The sequence below is a fragment of the Schistocerca piceifrons genome, chromosome 6, assembly GCF_021461385.2.
Source record: "Schistocerca piceifrons isolate TAMUIC-IGC-003096 chromosome 6, iqSchPice1.1, whole genome shotgun sequence".
Lineage (NCBI taxonomy): Eukaryota > Metazoa > Arthropoda > Insecta > Orthoptera > Acrididae > Schistocerca > Schistocerca piceifrons.
In genome coordinates this window covers 517,509,284-517,527,863 of record NC_060143.1, presented here as the reverse complement: position 1 = coordinate 517,527,863, position 18,580 = coordinate 517,509,284, and positions in this window count along the sequence as shown.

Here is an 18,580-nt window from a genome sequence, read left to right as displayed (position 1 = left end):
ACACGACAGGTTAACGAGAGCGAATGCTTAAGAGAGGTATCTGCGTATCGTGACCGTAAACAACAAGTTGCGATGCCGTCGAACTGGGTTCAAATGCTTACCTAAGTTGCTGCATCTTAATCCATGCTCCGCAAGCCAACTTACCGTGTCTGGCGCAGCGTTCCGTTTCCCACCATCTCTGCTCCATTTGCGAATGGATCATGAGAGGAATGACTGCCGATAATCCTCTGTATGAGCTCTGATTTCTCTGATTTGCTCCTTGCGCTCATTTCGCGAGGCGTATGTGGGATGAAGTCAAACCCGACTTATCACGAATTGTACTGTCCGCCCCCTGCAGCTGAGTGGTCGGTAACTTAGCGTGTTCGGGCAGAGGGTTAGCTGCCTTCTGTAATAAAAAAAACTGAGTTAATGTATCAACGACGACCTGAAACGGATGTCTAGCAACATCCGCCACGAGCAGATACAGCGAACGAAAACGAACAAAATGAGATTTGCCGGCACGGTAGCTCAGCTTGTTCGGTCAGAGGGCTGAGTGCTCTCTATAATAAAAAAAAACTGAGTCTAAGAATCAACGATCAACTTGAACGGATGTCTTGTGACGCCCGCCCAGACCAAACGCAACGAACTAAAAAAAAAAAAAAAAAGCCGGCACGGTAGCTCAGCGTGTTCGGTCAGAGAGCCGGTTGGCCTCTGTAATAAAAAACTGAGTGGAAGGATCAACCACCGAACTTCAACAGGATGTCTTGCGACGTCCGCAACGACCAAACACAACGATCAATAAAAAAAACTCTGTAATAAAAAAACTGAGTTAATGGATCAACAACGAACTGGGTGTCTTACGACGTCCGCCCCGACCAGATACAACGAACGAAAACGAACAAAATGAGATTTAAAAAAAAGTGGTCAGCGCGACGGACTGTCAATCCTAAGGGCCTGCGTTCGATTCCCGGCTGGGTCGGAGATTTTCTCCGCTCAGAGACTAGGTGTTGTGTTGTCCTAATCATCATCATTTCATCCCCATCGGCGCGCAAGTCGCCGAAGTGGCGTAATATCGAAAGACTTGCACCAGGCGAGCGGTCTACCCAACGGGAGGCCCTCGTCACACGCCAATATTATTATTATGGATCGTAATCTATTGCAATTTGAGTAGTAAATCCCTTCATGAGGCACAACACCTCCCTTGTAGCGTCTGCCAATGGAGTTTGTTGAGCATATCTGTAACGCTCTTGAGTCAACTAAAGGATCCCTTGGCGAAACGCGCCTCTCTTCTTCGGGTCTTCTCCATGTCTTTTATTAATCGACCTTCATAATGGCCACAGACTGATGTGTAACACTAAAGAATCGATCGGAGAAGCGACTTGTGAACCACTTGTTTCGTGGACGGAGTACATTTCTTCCAACGAATCTCGGCCTGATATGCGCTTTTCATACAATTGAGGTCGCTGCAGATGGTTATTGGCACGTGTCTTACGGCAGTTTCAGTGATTTGTCACCAATAGTGTAATCGAACAAAACAGGATTTCTTGTCCTATTTAGGTTTAATATGTCAATCTGTTTCGCTGGACCGCGACGGTCGCAGGTTCGATTCCTGCCTCGGGCGTGGATGTGTGTGGTGTCCTTAGGTTAGTTAGGTTTAAGTAGTTCTAAGTTCTAGGGGACTGATGACCTCAGCTCTTAAGTCCCATAGTGCTCAGAGCCATCTTTTTGTTTCGCTGGGGATTACCTGCCAGTGCCTGCCTCTATCATCGACTTTCTGCAAGTGTTCTTGCTGCTCACTACAGACCTCTGTCGTTGCCACCTTCTCGTAGACAACTACATCGTCGTTGAACAGCCTCATAGGGCTTCCGACGCTTTCTATTAGCTCACTGATGAACATTTTAAACAGCAACGGGCATAGCGCACCTCCTTATGGTTCTTTTGAAATTACATTTACATCTGTCGATTTTGTTCCGTTGAAAGCGACGCGTTGAAATGTTTCTGCAAGGAAGTCTAAATACGAGGGTTATCCAGAAAGCCAAGAACGACTGCGTACCACAGCCAGCGCCGATCCCCTAACACTGTAATCGCAAGCGAATGAGTTAGCTTCCTTCCACGTCTTAGTGTGAGTCGAGTTTTGGCAGGCGTCCTTGTTCTGTGACCCTTCAACACAGCAGCACCCACTGAAAATGTCACCAAGTGCGAAGGCATGGTGTCACTCGTTTCCTGAATGCAGAGAATGCTCGGTCTATCGATGATATTTGGTTTGTGGATCGCTCACATGCGCGGTCATCAGCGCCCGTACAAAGTCCCAATTTTTACGCACACCTATTTCTTACACAGTCCAATCTAGTCAACGCCACGAATGATGATGATGATGATGATGATGAAATGATGAGGACAACACAAGCACCCGGTCCCCGGGCAGACAAAATCCCCAACCTGGCTGGGAATCGAATCCGGGAGCCCGTGATCCAGAGGCAGCAACGCCAGCTACTAGACCACGAGCTGCGGCCTCCGTCTATCGAAATTTAAGATTGTTTACGGTGTTAGTGCAATGGACGAGTCTTCGGTGACATGGAATTTTGTGGGCAAAAGTGTCTTCGATTCATGACAATCCGCGGCCTCAAGCATCAGCTCAAAGACAGCAAGAGCCTCAACGTCAAAATGGGGAATGTTTGGATATCGTTCTTACAGTCCGGACTTGGGATTAAAATATTTTCACTTGTCCCCCCCCCCCTCCTACCCCAAAAATTAGGTTTTCGTTGGTAAACCACAAACGACGAAAACCTCGAGCAAGCAATGACATCATGGCTCATATATTTACGGTAGAGCTAACCACTGTGGCCGAGCGGTTCTAGGCGCTTCAGTCTGGAACCGCGCGACCACCACGGTCGCAGGTCCGAATCCTGCCTCTGGCATGGATGTGTGTGATGTCCTTAGGTTAGTTAGGTTTAAGTAGTTCTAAGTTCTAGGGGACTGATGAACTCAGGTGTTAAGTCTCATAGTGCTCAGAGTCATTTGAACCATTTTTTGCGGTAGAGGAGTACAATATACGAATTGGAAAACTGGTCCCATCTCACAACTGCTTTGATAGTTATGGGGACTACAGTGAAAAATAGATAAGGTACTGTAACTTTCAAATAAAATTTTGTTTTGATTACTTTCGTTTTTACTTCGTTACGCCAAAAAGCTTCTTTTTAGTTTCTGGACGACACTCCTACAACCACAAATTTGGATGACACTACGAAAGCTCCTGTTTTCTTCACTGAACGACAATCCGAAACTCTATAAAATGTCTTGCTAAAGTCAAGGAACACAGCAACAACCTGTGCGTCTTTCCCTATGGCGATTTGGATCTCACTGATGAACTGAAAGTATTGAATTTTACAAGATCCCTCTTTACTGAGAAGATGTTTATTCTTGTAGAGGAGATGTTAGTTCTCTAAACGCATCGTAACATGTGAGAATCAAAGAGATGCAGCGTTCTACAACAGAATGACGCCGTCGATTTAGGCTTGTTCATCTGTCCTACAACCTTCTTGAAAACGGTAAATACCCTTTTCCCCAATCCGCTACACAAATTCGTTACTCCGGCGACCTACGATAAACTACTGCTAGAAGGGGGGCAAGCTGTTTCGCGTAGCCTCTGCAGAATCTGACAGGTAGATGCCTCTCCACTACTGTGCCATTTTAGCTGATTTTATATTCCGCGATCACGTATCTCAATTTCTACCATTTGAGGGTACGTGCGATGACTGAGAGGAGAAACTGTTATCACGATGTTCCGCGACAGAACTGTTTCGGAGGCCCTAACTTAGTGTTTCGGCTTTATGTCTGTCACCTTCCAAATGGTTCAAATGGCTCTGAGCACTATGGGACTTAACACCTGAGGTCATCAGTCCCATAGAACTTAGAACTACTTAAACCTAACTAACCTAAGGACATCACACACATCCATGCCCGAGGCAAGATTCGAAACTGCCACCGTAGCAGTCGCGCGGTTCCGGACTGAAGCTCCTAGAACCCCTCGGCTAACGAGGCCTGCTGTCACCTTCCGTTCCGGTGCTACTATGGTGAGTGAGACAGTGAATAGACAATAACTTGCAAACAACAAAACATTTTTTTTAAATTTTTCTGTTTGCTGTTCATTTCCACCTACAGCACGTTACTTGTGGTTTTTGATTTTGTGTTTTTTCCCTTAATTGTATAAAGGGAACACACACAAACAAACAAACAAACACGAGTTGAACATCACAAAGGTCAACCGCACGTCAAATCTCAAACATGCCAGAAAACAAACGAAAACCACATAGTCAATACAACAAGTAATGGCGTCAAGAACTCCGTGCTTGGTGAATAAATCTGATGTAAAATACTTGATTGTAATCGATCTCCTTACAAACGTAAACATTTTTCACCGAAAGTTCATATAACCCTCACAAGTGGTTGATATGTAATAACAGTTCTGGAGGAACCCCCCGTAGATGGCACAATAAAATGCTGAAACATGGCTGGATGAAAACACAACTACAAAACGGTGCGTTGCATAAGGTGGAATTCGTCTCCAGCTTTTCTTAGCAAGCACGGAGATTAAAAGAACTGCAATACCAGTCTATGAGGTATTCAAGAATTAATTCGTTTGTCCCCCGCAGAGGTAGAGCGTTCTAACGAAGTTATAGGATAAACTGCATAATGATTGACATACCGTAGTTGCCCATTAAATGTCAGGATTCCGTTTGTCATTTAATCAGGATTAGAGTCTTCTGTCATCGAAGTCGCAATGCTGTGGTCGAGGCGGGGGTGGGGAGGGTGGTCATAGGGAACTGGAAAAACCGAGAATCGATGAAATCGGATGCGACGGAGTGATATAGTGATAAACGGCATATACCGACTGCGAGAATTGAACGTACTGTGTTACGAACGCGTCTCTGCCCTACTGAACCAAAGATTTTGTTTTAAGGACTCTTTGTGGTAAAAATAGAGGGATCGGACGTGTGAGACAAGGAGACAGGTTCAATTGTTGTGAGATGACATTACGGTATATAGTAAATGTTCAAATAGTTTTTTGCACAAAATAATTGCCAATAACTAACATCAAGTATTCAAGGTGTGTATCTCCATACCGCAATTAGATAATTATCACGGTATATATATTACGAGACGTAGATCGCTCGGTGGTGAAGTGTGGAACGATAGTGCGAAGCTACATTTTCCACGATCAGAATTCGTCGAGAGATTATCTCCGAATTAATAAGCTATAACTTGCTAAATTGTTGGATCTATCATCCAGACTCATCAAACATAGCACACAGTTGTGCCGAACGATTTGTGTAGCGAGTAAAGGTTTTAGGAATTTCAGGTGGGGCAGGTAAGGACGAGAAACTTCCGCGAGATCGCCGCTGCGGAATATTTCTCTTGCTCTCCTGTGGTACTTAAAACGAAATATTTATATTTTCCAGGTTTTCAGGAGAGTAAAGATAAAAGGAAATAAGGAACTAAGCTAAACCAAATAAACCAACAATTAAAATAAAAGCACACATAAATAATATTTATTTATAATAATAAATAAAGAATATTTTTAAGTGACTAAGTAATAATAATATATTAAACTCCGCAGAGCCCAACTGGAAACGGGATCCGGACAGCCTACAGCGGCTATCGCCCAACATGGCTCTGCGGAGGCGATACGACGTACATTCGTCGTCGTCCTGTACAAGGTTCACAGATCTGAAAACATTGTCCTACGATACTGAAGCTCTGTCCCAGACACAGTTGATCTTGGAAACAGGAACCGTTGTGTCAGCACCTTTATGTAACGACACAAGCGTCTAGCAGCAGTTATCACCCCTAGTGAGTAATTCCTAACGTGCTTCCGTGTTACCTACTCACTCGTTTGTAATAGCCTGATAAGATACTGCGTCTGCACCCGCACCATACGCCGCATCTAAACGAAACATATTGTTGTGTGACACGGACATCTCGCTTCTACGCCATACAGGCGCACATGTGTTAATGAAGTGATACTGTGTGGAACGTCTCTCCTGAGAGCCGTCACGCGCTTTTTCTCTCGTGTTACGGCAGATACATGCAATTTGGTTTTTGTAACGTGCAGCTATAATCAGCCAAATAAGATACCGCTCATTACGTGTTTCACCCGTCGCCCAGTGTCAATAGCAACACTCGGTTTGTTTCCCGTTGCAAACTCTTCAGTTTAAACATTTTGTTGATACTGCACCAGCAACGTTTCTTATCATTTCATCAAGCGTTTGTTAACAAATCTACCACAGTTGCAGTACATATGTCTCGCGACTAGTTTCGAAGCAACTGGTTCATTGTCAAGTCGGGTCTACTAATGATGCGAAAATAGTACATATTTGTCAGTGAACAGTGAATAGAATGTACGGAATTACAATATAAACAATCCAAAACTAACAGGAATAAATTACAAGGATTCAGGCATACCTGCACTGAAAGTGCCTGATCTTAATGACGAACATCAAACGGCAATACCAGCTTTGCAGAATAGTCGTAGATGACAGTCACAGTCAGCCTGTGTGTGCTTACTGGAGACCACCACAGCCGATAGCACCGGGAAATGTTCGATGGCGCTAGTGGAACTCCTCATGCACAAGCGCATGTCCTCAGCCCATGGTCGTGTCGCATTTAAACGTGGAAGCGTCTAAGCACCTTTATTAACTAGTCATAGTAAATACAAAATGACTACAAATAATAAATAAATGAAAGTACATATTTTGTTTCATTACAAACGTACAGGCAGTTGTAATCTAAAAATTTGTTTGTTGTTGTGGTCTTCAGTCCTGAGACTGGTTTGATGCAGCTCTCCATGCTACTCTATCCTGTGCAAGCTTCTTCATCTCCCAGTACCTACTGCAACCTACATCCTTCTGAATCTGCTTAGTGTATTCACCTCTTGGTCTCCCTCTACGATTTTTACCCTCCACGCTGCCCTTCAATAATAAATTGGTGATCCCTTGATGCCTCAGAACATGTCCTACCAACCGATCCCTTCTTCTATTCAAGTTGTGCCACATCTTCAGCATTCTTCTGTAGCACCACATTTCGAAAGCTTCTATTCTCTTCTTGTCCAAACTAGTTACCGTTCATGTTTCACTTTCGTACATGGCTACGCTCCATACAAATACTTTCAGAAACAACTTCCTGACACTTAAATCTATACTCGATGTTAACAAATTTCTTTTCTTCAGAAACGATTTCCTTGCCATTGCCAGTCTACATTTTATATCCTCTCTACTTCGACCATCATCAGTTATTTTGCTCCCCAAATAGCAAAACTCCTTTACTACTTTAAGTGTCTCATATCCTAATCTAATTCCCTCAGCATCACTCGACTTAATTCGACTACATTCCATTATCCTCGTTTTGCTTTTGTTGATGTTCATCTTATATTCTCCTTTCAAGGCACTATCCATTCCGTTCAACTGCTAAGTCCTTTGCTGTCTCTGACAGAATTACAATGTCATCGGCGAACCTCAAAGTTTTTATTTGTTCTCCATGGATTTTAATACCTACTCCGAATTTTTCTTTTGTTTCCTTCACTGCTTGCTCAATATACAGATTGAATAACATCGGGGAGAGGCTACAACCCTGTCTCACTCTCTTCCCAATCACTGCTTCCCTTTCATGTCCCCCGAATCTTATAACTGCCATCTGGTTTCTGTACAAATTGTAAATAGCCTTTCGCTCCCTGTGTTTTACCCCTGCCACCTTCAGAATTTGAAAGAGAGTAATCCAGTCAACATTGTCAAAAGCCTTCTCTAAGTCTACAAATGCTAGAAACGTAGGTTTGCCTTTCCTTAATCTTTCTTCTAAGATAAGTCGTAGGGTCAGTATTGCCTCACGTGTTCCAACATTTCTACGGAATCCAAACTGATCTCCCCCGAGACGGCTTCTACCAGTTTTTCCATTCGTCTGTAAAGAATTCGCGTTAGTATTTTGCATCCGTGACTTATTAAACTGATTGTTCGGTAATTTTCACATCTGTTACCACCTGCTTTCTTTGGGATTGGAATTATTATATTCTTCTTGAAGTCTGAGGGTATTTCGCTTGTCTCATACATCTTGCTCACCAGATGGTAGAGTTTTGTCAGGACTGGCTCTCCCAAGGCCGTCAGTAGTTCTAATGGAATGTTGTCTACTCCCGGAGCCTTGTTTCGACTCAGGTCTTTCAGTGCTCTGTCAAACTCTTCACGCAGTATCGTATCTCCCATTTCATCTTCATCTACATCCTCTTCCATTTCCATAATATTGTCCTCAAGTACATCGCCCTTGTGTAGACCCTCTATATACTCCTTTCAGCTTTCTGCTTTCCCTTCTTTGCTTAGAACTGGGTTTCCATCTGAGCTCTTGATATTCATACAAGTGGTTCTCTTTTCACCAAAGGTCTGTTAAATTTTCCTGTAGGCAGTATCTATCTTACCCCAAGTGCGATAAGTCTCTACATCCTTACATTTGTCCTCTAGCCATCCATGCTTAGCCATTTTGCACTTCCTGTCGATCTCATTTTTGAGACGTTTGTATTTCTTTTTGCCTGCTTCATTTACTGCATTTTTATATTTTCTCCTTTCATCAATTAAATTCAATATTTCTTCTGTTACCTAAGTATTTCTACTAGCCCTTGTCTTTTTACCTAGGACCAGCACAGCAAGGTCGTTTTCGTTAGTGCTACAAGGCCAGATCAGTCAATTATCATAAAATATTTAAAAACAATATATATTTATCAGTAAACTCTTCCGGGCTAAGTTGCCGTGGTCGATCTGTAGAACTTCTTCTCCCTGATGTTTCGTTCTCAACTACGGAGAACATCTTCCGAGGTGAGTCGACGACTGGCTGCTAGGAGCTGGGGCCGCCGCTTATATAGAGATCGTAGGGGGCGCCACCACACGTCACATGGCGTCGATGTGCAGCTATCTCTGGCTATCGTCTGTTCTCTCGATTGCAGGCAAGGATGGAGATCACGACATAAAATTTGGTGAAACAAGCGTGCTAGCGGGGACGTCGCACTATTATACACGTATGTATAGAGAGGCAATTGAAATCCACAAACATCAATACAATTTTAATCGTAAAGAAGAAGGATTAAAATTGGATAAGATATGGCGGTCGACGTTGCATCAATCACGTGACAATCGATTGCCTGCAATCGAGAGAACAGACGATAGCCAGAGAGAGCTGCACATCGACGCCATGTGACGTGTGGTGGCGCCCCCTACGATCTCTGTATAAGCGGCGGCCCCAGCTCCTAGCAGCCAGTCGTCGACTCACCTCGGAAGATGTTCTCCGTAGTTGAGAACGAAACGTCAGGGAGAAGAAGTTCTACAGATCGACCACGGCAACTTAGCCCGGAAGAGTTTACTGATAAAGACGCCGGCCGTGAAAGCCTACATGGAATGAACAATATATATTGTTTATTTAGCCAATAAGCTTTCGTAAAAAAAACAGGTGTGTCGTCCTAATAATACAGTGTCTCATGGCACAGATCTATTATGACATCTTGCAACAGCGACCACAATGAGAGCGCATTGTCCCATAATCGTAGTGCGTATTCGGTTCTTCGAATCCTATTATGGTAAATTACAGAGGACGAATGCGGAAATGAGGGTGGTCAAGCATATTAACAAATTTAAATAATTATGCATTACTGGTCATACATGCTGAATGGGCAATGTTAATATAAGCACCTGCCAAACTGAAACATAATGACATGACAATTTTATTGGATGGACATATTTGGAACATCGTGCTGAGACAATCTGACAGGTCCTGTAAAATACATATTCGTTCTACATGATAAAATTCACTTGTAACTGACTAATGGCGGTTTTTAGTACCGCACCGAATATGACAGAACAGGGGTATTCAGGAGGCGGTTAGGGGAGCATGAGCTCACACATTCTATCGCCGCCTGGGTAGTGAGCGCTCCCAGTAAAAGGCGGTGGTCAGACGTCATTGTGTAGCGCAAGGGAAGTGCAAACTGATCGCTGTCTTCAGAGGAGTGACCCTATGTTACGTTCGCCGTGGCCCTAGACGCAAACGTATATACTCGTACTTAATGGCGCACAGGGTAAAGTGGAGAGTAGCTCTTTGTAAATCGATGAAAAGTACCATTATGGCCGGATTCGGAACTTCAAAGCATCGATAAGCAGACAGCAGTTTACAAGATGTCAGTGCAGGACGGATAGCTACATTTATAACTCACAGACCTACAGTGTGACAGGCATCTGCGTACTAAGATTCGTAATAAAGTAAGGCTTGTCGACGCGTATAAAAATTTCCCTCGTCATAAATTTGCATGACTTCGCAAGATTACAGTTCGAATATGTCTATGTACGGAGCTACGTAATCGTGCGAGCAACTATTTTCCGCAATGAAGAGAACGAAATCCACCTACAGAAGCTCACTCATAGAGTGCTACTTCAAACCTTATCTTCGCATTGACAATGCTCAGAAGTGATACCGGACATTGTTAGTACAAAAATAAATAAGTAAAATTCATTGAAATCCAGTGTATTTTGTTTAACATGTGAATAAAATGATTATGAAATACAAGTTCAAGTCAGTTTAAACTTCGTCAGAAAACGAAGTTCATCATAAGGTTGCGTCAGTCGTAGGAAATACCATATTTCGTACATTGCTGCCCCATGTTCCTGGCCTCAACAATCAGGGGTGGTGGCAAGGGGGGGGGGAGGCTATGGGGGCTATAGCCTCCCCCCCTCTCCCCCAATGGAGTATCATATTACACTGGATAAAATGACTTCAGAAATCACCGAATATATTACTCCAACGGATTCAATCATTTTTTATAATTATGCAGCAATATAGGTTGCAATGCATTTCAAACACATTTTACCAAAACAATAAGAGCGGCAAATAGCTTACTATCTAAACCAATAAATATCATTTAACTTAAAATGGGCGTCTAATTAGACATTTTTTACCCTGAACTCCAAAACAAACTACTTTAAGCAACACTAAATTTTACCAATTTGTCGGTGGAGGACACCAACCCTCCTTTTGTTAAGCGATATTCCATTCCCCTCAAGCCCTCCCCCCCCCCCCCTCTCCCCTCACTCGAACGACTTCTAGAATCGCCCCTATCAACAATTTAAAAAAAAAATGTAAGCTCCATTCCATTGTCGTTTCTCATCAATACAGTAGTCTCAAGAGATCAGTTTCTCACGAAAGGCATCAATTAGCCAAAATGAAGCGATACTTGTCCGTAGAGCTAACATTTATGTTGTAGAATAGCTACGCTCGTTGGCAATGGTTCCCCGTGCCAAGCTGCTTCGTTCCAATTCCTCTTCATCTCCCCTCCGCTTGCGACGCCATTACTCGACGTGAGCCGGTCGCTCGCTCATTGCCGCGGCGTGAGAAGAAGTGAAAGAGGTAGTTTCAAAATAGTGCTAGTACAGTCATTAGCAATACATACTGCATATACTATCTATGTAAATGTGTCGTATTGGTCGAACATTTTCTGCAGTATCAATTCGCTTTTCAGGGTTGGTGACATTCCAAGTAAAGAAATGAAATGAAATGGTCGTATGGCATTGCTGGAAGGGGGGCCCCATCCGGTGAAGTTCGACCGCCGAGTTTTATTTCAGTCGGCGCCACACTGGGCGACTTGCATGCCGGTGATGAGGATAAAATGATGACGAAGACAACACAACACCAAGTCCACGAGCGAAGAAAATCTCCAACCCGGCCTGGAATCGAACCCAAGCCCGCAGCATCACTCAGAGTAAAAATACGCTGTTACAGCCGCTACGTTCTGCAGGCAGAGTGACTGTGTGGGAAGCTGTATTTCTGCTGTTAGTCCACTTCGGTAAAAAGAGTAAATCTGTAAGCTTGGAACAGAACGGATTCTTAACAAGTGTGGCGTGGCGAAGTGTGTTTATTACATACGGTCGGCGGCTACAGCTCAGCTGACCCTGAAAACGAAAGAGGACCCCGGCGGCCGGCAGTGGCCGTACCGGAACACGTAGACGAGCGGTTTCTGAGACTGAAAGAGAGAATCCTCCACACTGGGGGCCGACATTTGGCTTCTAACGAGCGATCACTGTGCACTTTCTGCGTGTATTAGATAACTGGACATTGTTACGCTGGTTCCCAGTCCATACAGGAAGAACCAACGGCCGAGCAAAACTGCCATAGGTGCTTCGCCCTAAAATTTGGCGTGGAAACCTCTGTTCGCTCGTCAGTCAAAATACCGTCAGACTAGAGTTGCTAAAAACTACGAGACTCATAATACGTGAACAATGATTCAGCCTACAATGGATGGATCATGTATGTATTTGTTTGTTTCGCAGTACTTGTTTTACTTATGACGTCATCGTACCTGTGTAGGTGCACGCGCGTGACTGTTTCGAATGAGCTAATGTCAAGTTACGGACTGGTCTACTGTGGAAACATTTTTAGCTCCGACATTGATTCGGGCGTCATTATCACGTTTGTGTATCACCACTAGGACCCAAAGTGAGACAATAAAATTATTAGCGGGAACACAAGTAAAATCGGTATTAAATGGAAAATTACAAAATAACGAAAGATAAAGTCTCATATGACTCGTAATTATTAATTATACTTGGAAGCATAGAAAATGCAAGTCAAAGAAAATCTCGCGTCCAAAGGAATTGAAATGGCCTAAAAAGTACAGTGCCGAGTGAATGCGAACCCTTTAGCGGCATGTAAAAGGCACGCAAAGCGAATCCATAGCAGGTCAATCGTACTCACAGGGGTCACCAACAGTCCAAATTTCTGGTTTAGCTGTTCTGTAACAATCGTACCACTCTGTGTAAACATTGTATTAAAGAGATTCACGATAGAAATAAATACTGAAATTAAATCATCAAATGGATCCCTTGCCGTTGGTGGGGAGGCTTGCTTACCTCAGCGATACAGATGGCCGTACCGTAGGTGCAACCACAACCACAACCACAACGGAGGGGTATCTGTTGAGAGGCCAGACAAACGTGTGGTTCCTGAAGAGGGGCAGCAGCCTTTTCAGTAGTTGCAGGGGCAACAGTCTGGATGATTGACTGATCTGGCCTTGTAACACTAACCAAAACGGCCTTGCTGTGCTGGTACTGCGAAGCAAGGGGAAACTACAGCCGTAATTTTTATAGAGGGTATGCAGCTTTACTGTATGGGTAAATGATGATGGCGTCCTCTTGGGTAAAATATTCCGGAGGTAAAATAGTCCCCCATTCGGATCTCCGGGCGGGGACTACTCAAGAGGACGTCTTTATCAGGAAAAAGAAAACTGGCGTTCTACGGATCGGAGCGTGGAATGTCAGATCCCTTAATCGGGCAGCTAGGTTAGAAAATTTAAAAAGGGAAATGGATAGGTTAAATTTAGATATAGTGGGAATTAGTGAAGTTCGGTGGCAGGAGGAACAAGACTTTTGGTCAGGTGATTGCAGGGTTATAAATACAAAATCAAATAGGGATAATGCAGGAATAGGTTTAATAATGAATAAAAAAATAGGAGTGCGGGTTAGCTACTACAAACAGCATAGTGAACGCATTATTGTGGCCAAGATAGACACAAAGCCCATGCCTACTACGGTAGTACAAGTTTATATGCCAACTAGCTCTGCAGATGATGAAGAAATTGATGAAATGTATGACGAGATAAAAGAAATTATTCAGGTAGTGAAGGGAGACGAAAATTTAATAGTCATGGGTGACTGGAATTCGTCAGTAGGAAAAGGGAGAGAAGGAAACATAGTAGGTGAATATGGATTGGGGGGAAGAAATGAAAGAGGAAGCCGCCTTGTAGAATTTTGCACAGAGCATAACTTAATCATAGCTAACACTTGGTTCAAGAATCATAAAAGAAGGTTGTATACCTGGAAGAATCCTGGAGCTACTAAAAGGTATCAGATAGATTATATAATGGTAAGACAGAGATTTAGGAACCAGGTTTTAAATTGTAAGACATTTCCAGGGCAGATGTGGATTCTGACCACAATCTATTGGTTATGAACTGCAGATTGAAACTGAAGAAACTGCAAAAAGGTGGGAATTTAAGGAGATGGGACCTGGATAAACTGAAAGAACCAGAGGTTGTACAGAGTTTCAGGGAGAGCATAAGGGAACAATTGACAGGGATGGTGGAAAGAAGTACAGTTGAAGAAGAATGGGTAGCTCTGAGGGATGAAGTAGTGAAGGCAGCAGAGAATCAAGTAGGTAAAAAGACGAGGGCTAGTAGAAATCCTTCGGTAACAGGAGAAATATTGAATTTAATTGATGAAAGGAGAAAATATAAAAATGCAGTAAATGAAGCAGGCAAAAAGGAATACAAACGTCTCAAAAATGAGATCGACAGGAAGTGCAAAATGGCTAAACAGGGATGGCTAGAGGACAAATGTAAGGATGTAGAGGCTTGTCTCACTAGGGGTAAGATAGATACTGCCTACAGGAAAATTAAAGAGACCTTTGGAGAGAAGAGAACCACTTGTATGAATATCAAGAGCTCAGATGGCAACCCAGTTCTAAGCAAAGAAGGGAAGGCAGAAAGGTGGACGGAGTATATAGAGGGTTTATACAAGGGCGATGTACTTGAGGACAATATTATGGAAATGGAAGAGGATGTAGATGAAGATGAAATGGGAGATGAGATACTGCGTGAAGAGTTTGACAGAGCGCTGAAAGACCTGAGTCGAAACAAGGCCCCGGGAGTAGACAATATTCCATTAGAACTACTGATGGCCTTGGGAGAGCCAGTCATGACAAAACTCTACCATCTGGTGAGCAAGATGTATGAGACAGGCGAAATACCCTCAGACTTCAAGAAGAATATAATAATTCCAATCCCAAAGAAAGCTGGTGTCGACAGATGTGAAAATTACCGAACTATCAGTTTAATAAGTCACAGCTGCAAAATACTAACGCGAATTCCTTACAGACGAATGGAAAAACTGGTAGAAGCGGCCCTCGGGGAAGATCAGTTTGGATTCCGTAGAAATGTTGGAACACGTGAGGCAATACTAACCTTACGACTTATCTTAGAAGAAAGATTAAGAAAAGGCAAACCTACGTTTCTAGCATTTGTAGACTTAGAGAAAGCTTTTGACAATGTTAACTGGAATACTCTCTTTCAAATTCTGAAGGTGGCAGGGGTAAAACACAGGGAGCGAAAGGCTATTTACAATTTGTACAGAAACCAGATGGCAGTTATAAGAGTCGAGGGGCATGAAAGGGAAGCAGTGGTTGGGAAAGGAGTGAGGCAGGGTTGTAGCCTCTCCCCGATGTTATTCAATCTGTATACTGAGCAAGCAGCAAAGGAAACAAAAGAAAAATTCGGAGTAGGTATTAATATTCATGGAGAAGAAGTAAAAATTTTGAGGTTCGCCGATGACATTGTAATTCTGTCATAGACAGCAAAGGACTTGAAAGAGCAGTTGAACGGAATGGACAGTGTCTTGAAAGGAGGATATAAGATGAACATCAACAAAAGCAAAACGAGGATAATGGAATGTAGTAAAATTAAATCGGGTGATGCTGAGGGGATTAGATTAGGAAATGAGAAACTTAAAGTAGTAAAGGAGTTTTGCTATTTAGGGAGTAAAATAACTGATGATGGTGGAAGTAGAGAGGATATAAAAGGTTGACTGGCAATGGCAAGGAAATCGTTTCTGAAGAAGAGAAATTTGTTAACATCGAGTATAGATTTAAGTGTCAGGAAGTCGTTTCTGAAAGTATTTGTATGGAGTGTAGCCATGTATGGAAGTGAAACATGGACGATAACCAGTTTGGACAAGAAGAGAATAGAAGCTTTCGAAATGTGGTGCTACAGAAGAATGCTGAAGATAAGGTGGGTAGATCACGTAACTAATGAGGAGGTATTGAATAGGATTGGGGAGAAGAGAAGTTTGTGGCGCAACTTGACTAGAAGAAGGGATCGGTTGGTAGGACATGTTTTGAGGCATCAAGGGATCACAAATTTAGCATTGGAGAGCAGCGTGGAGGGTAAAAATCGTAGAGGGAGACCAAGAGATGAATACACTAAGCAGATTCAGAAGGATGTAGGTTGCAGTAGGTACTGGGAGATGAAGAAGCTTGCACAGGATAGAGTAGCATGGAGAGCTGCATCAAACCAGTCTCAGGACTGAAGACCACAACAACAACAACAACAGACTGGCAATGGCAAGGAAAGCGTTTCTGAAGAAGAGAAAATTGTTAACATCGAGTATAGATTTAATGGTCAGGATGTCGTTTCTGAAAGTATTTGTATGGAGTGTAGCCATGTATGGAAGTGAAACATGGACGATAAATATTTTGGACAAGAAGAGAATAGAAGCTTTTGAAATGTGGTGCTACGGAAGAATGCTGATGATTAGATGGGTAGATCACATAACTAACGATGAAGTATTGAATAGAATTGAGGAGAAGAGGAGTTTGTGGCACAACTTAACAAAAGAAGGGACCGGTTGGTAGGACATGTTCTGAGGTATCAAGGGATCACAAATTTAGCATTGGAGGGCAGTGTGGAGGGTAAAAATCGTAGAGGGAGACCAAGAGATGAATACACTAAGCAGATTCAGAAGGATGTAGGTTGCAGTAAGTACTGGGAGATGAAGAAGCGCGCACAGGATAGAGTAGCATGGAGAGCTGCATCAAATCAGTCTCCCTAAGGACTGAAGACCACAACAACAACAACAAATGGATTTATTGTCCAGGAGACCCTCATCTCGGGTTGTCGGACGCCTGAAGCAAATCTTTCTATTCGACGCAACCTCGGCGACTTTCGTGTAGGTGAAGATGAAATGAAAACATTTTTTCTTCTTTGAGTGATCAGTCTTCTGAGTCATTTGATGCTGTTCGCCACATATTCCTCTCCTGTACCGATCTCTTGATCTCACACTAACACTTGCAAGCAAGGTCGTCAAATATTTTCTGGACGTATTCCAATCTCTGCCTCCCTCTACAGTTTTAACGATCTATAACTCCCTCTAGTAGCATGGAAGTTCTCCCTGATGTCTTAACAGATGACCTACCATCCACCCGTTCCTCTTGTCAGTGTTTTCCATATATGTCGTTCCTCACCGATATTACGTGGAACCTCCTCATTGTTTACCTTGCCAGACCGCTTAATTTTCAATATTTGTCTGTAGAATCGCATGGCGAACGCTTCTATGCTCTTTTGTTCCAATTTTTCCACTACCGAAGTTCCACTGTCATACAGCGCTGTGCACTAAACGTGGAACGTCAGGAATCCTCAAATTAAGCCTCATGCTTGACAACAGTAGGCTGCTCTTGGCTAAGTATGTCCTCTTTGCCTGTGCTACTCTGCTTCTTATGCCCCGCTTGCTTCGTCCGCCAAGGGTAATGTTGCTCCCAAGTTAGGAGAATTCTTTCGCTTTGTCTACTTCGTGATCCCCATTTCTGGTCTTAAGTTTCTCGCTGTTCTCATTTCTGCTACTTCTCGTTACTATCCTCTTTCTTCGCTTTACTCTCAGTCCATATTCTGTACCCATTACACAATTAATTCCATGGAAGAGATCCTGAACTACTTCTTCTCTTTCACTGGGGGAGCAATGTCATCAGTAAATCTTGTCATCGATATCCTTTCATTCTGAATTTTAATCTCTCTCTTGACACTTTCTTTTATTTACATCCTTGGTTCTTCGATGTGTAGACTGAAGATTAGGCACGAAAGAGTACATACCTGTCTCGCGTCCTTTTTAATCCGATCACTTCGTTCTCGGTGTTCCACTCTTATTGTTTCCTCTCGGTTCTTTCACATATTGAGTGTTATCTGTCTTCCCCTACAGCTTGCCTCTATTTTTCTCCGAATTTCGAACTTTTCCGAGGTCGACAGATGCTATGAACGTGTCTTGAATTTCCTGGGTCTTGCTTCCATTGTCAACCGCAGCGTGATCACATATTATCTGTTAGTATAGGTTATCTGTCTTGTTACACCAGACGCTTTTCGCTTTAATTTATAAAGCATCTTCCATTGTTATTCTGTAAATTGGATACATACAATTGTACATTTATGATTATTTTAGGTTAAAAACACCGTTTTCTTCATAAAGTTGGTCTGCAAGTTACTTACGGTGTTTCTTTACATACTCTGCTCCTTTCCTCCTTGCTAGCGGCGGTTGGTGTCGAAATGCTTCACTTCACATCTACACTTGGCAGTTTTTGGTATTCTGAAGTATTTACTGCGTTGCACTATTTACAATTCACTTTCTTGAACTGCTTCTAATTCTGCATTCCTTCAGTGTTTATCTCTGTTCGTTTGATTTCGTTCACGTTCTGAGTGTTGCCAACCTGTCTGTGAAACGAGTTTGTGTGTGTGTGTGTGTGTGTGTGTGTGAGAGAGAGAGACAGAGAGAGAGAGAGCTAGTGAAATGGTCTGGTATGTAGGTAGAGACATGAGGGGAGTGGGGATGGTTTTTTTTTTTCCAGGAAGAGGGGTTGGGGGAAGACGGAGATGGGCCGGGACAGTGACTATAGGACAGAGCCTGGAAGTGGATAGTAGTGGTAAATGGAGTCTGTGGTTATATGTGTACCTGTAATGTTATATTAAGTAGTCAATCAGTTTAAAGAGTTTGTG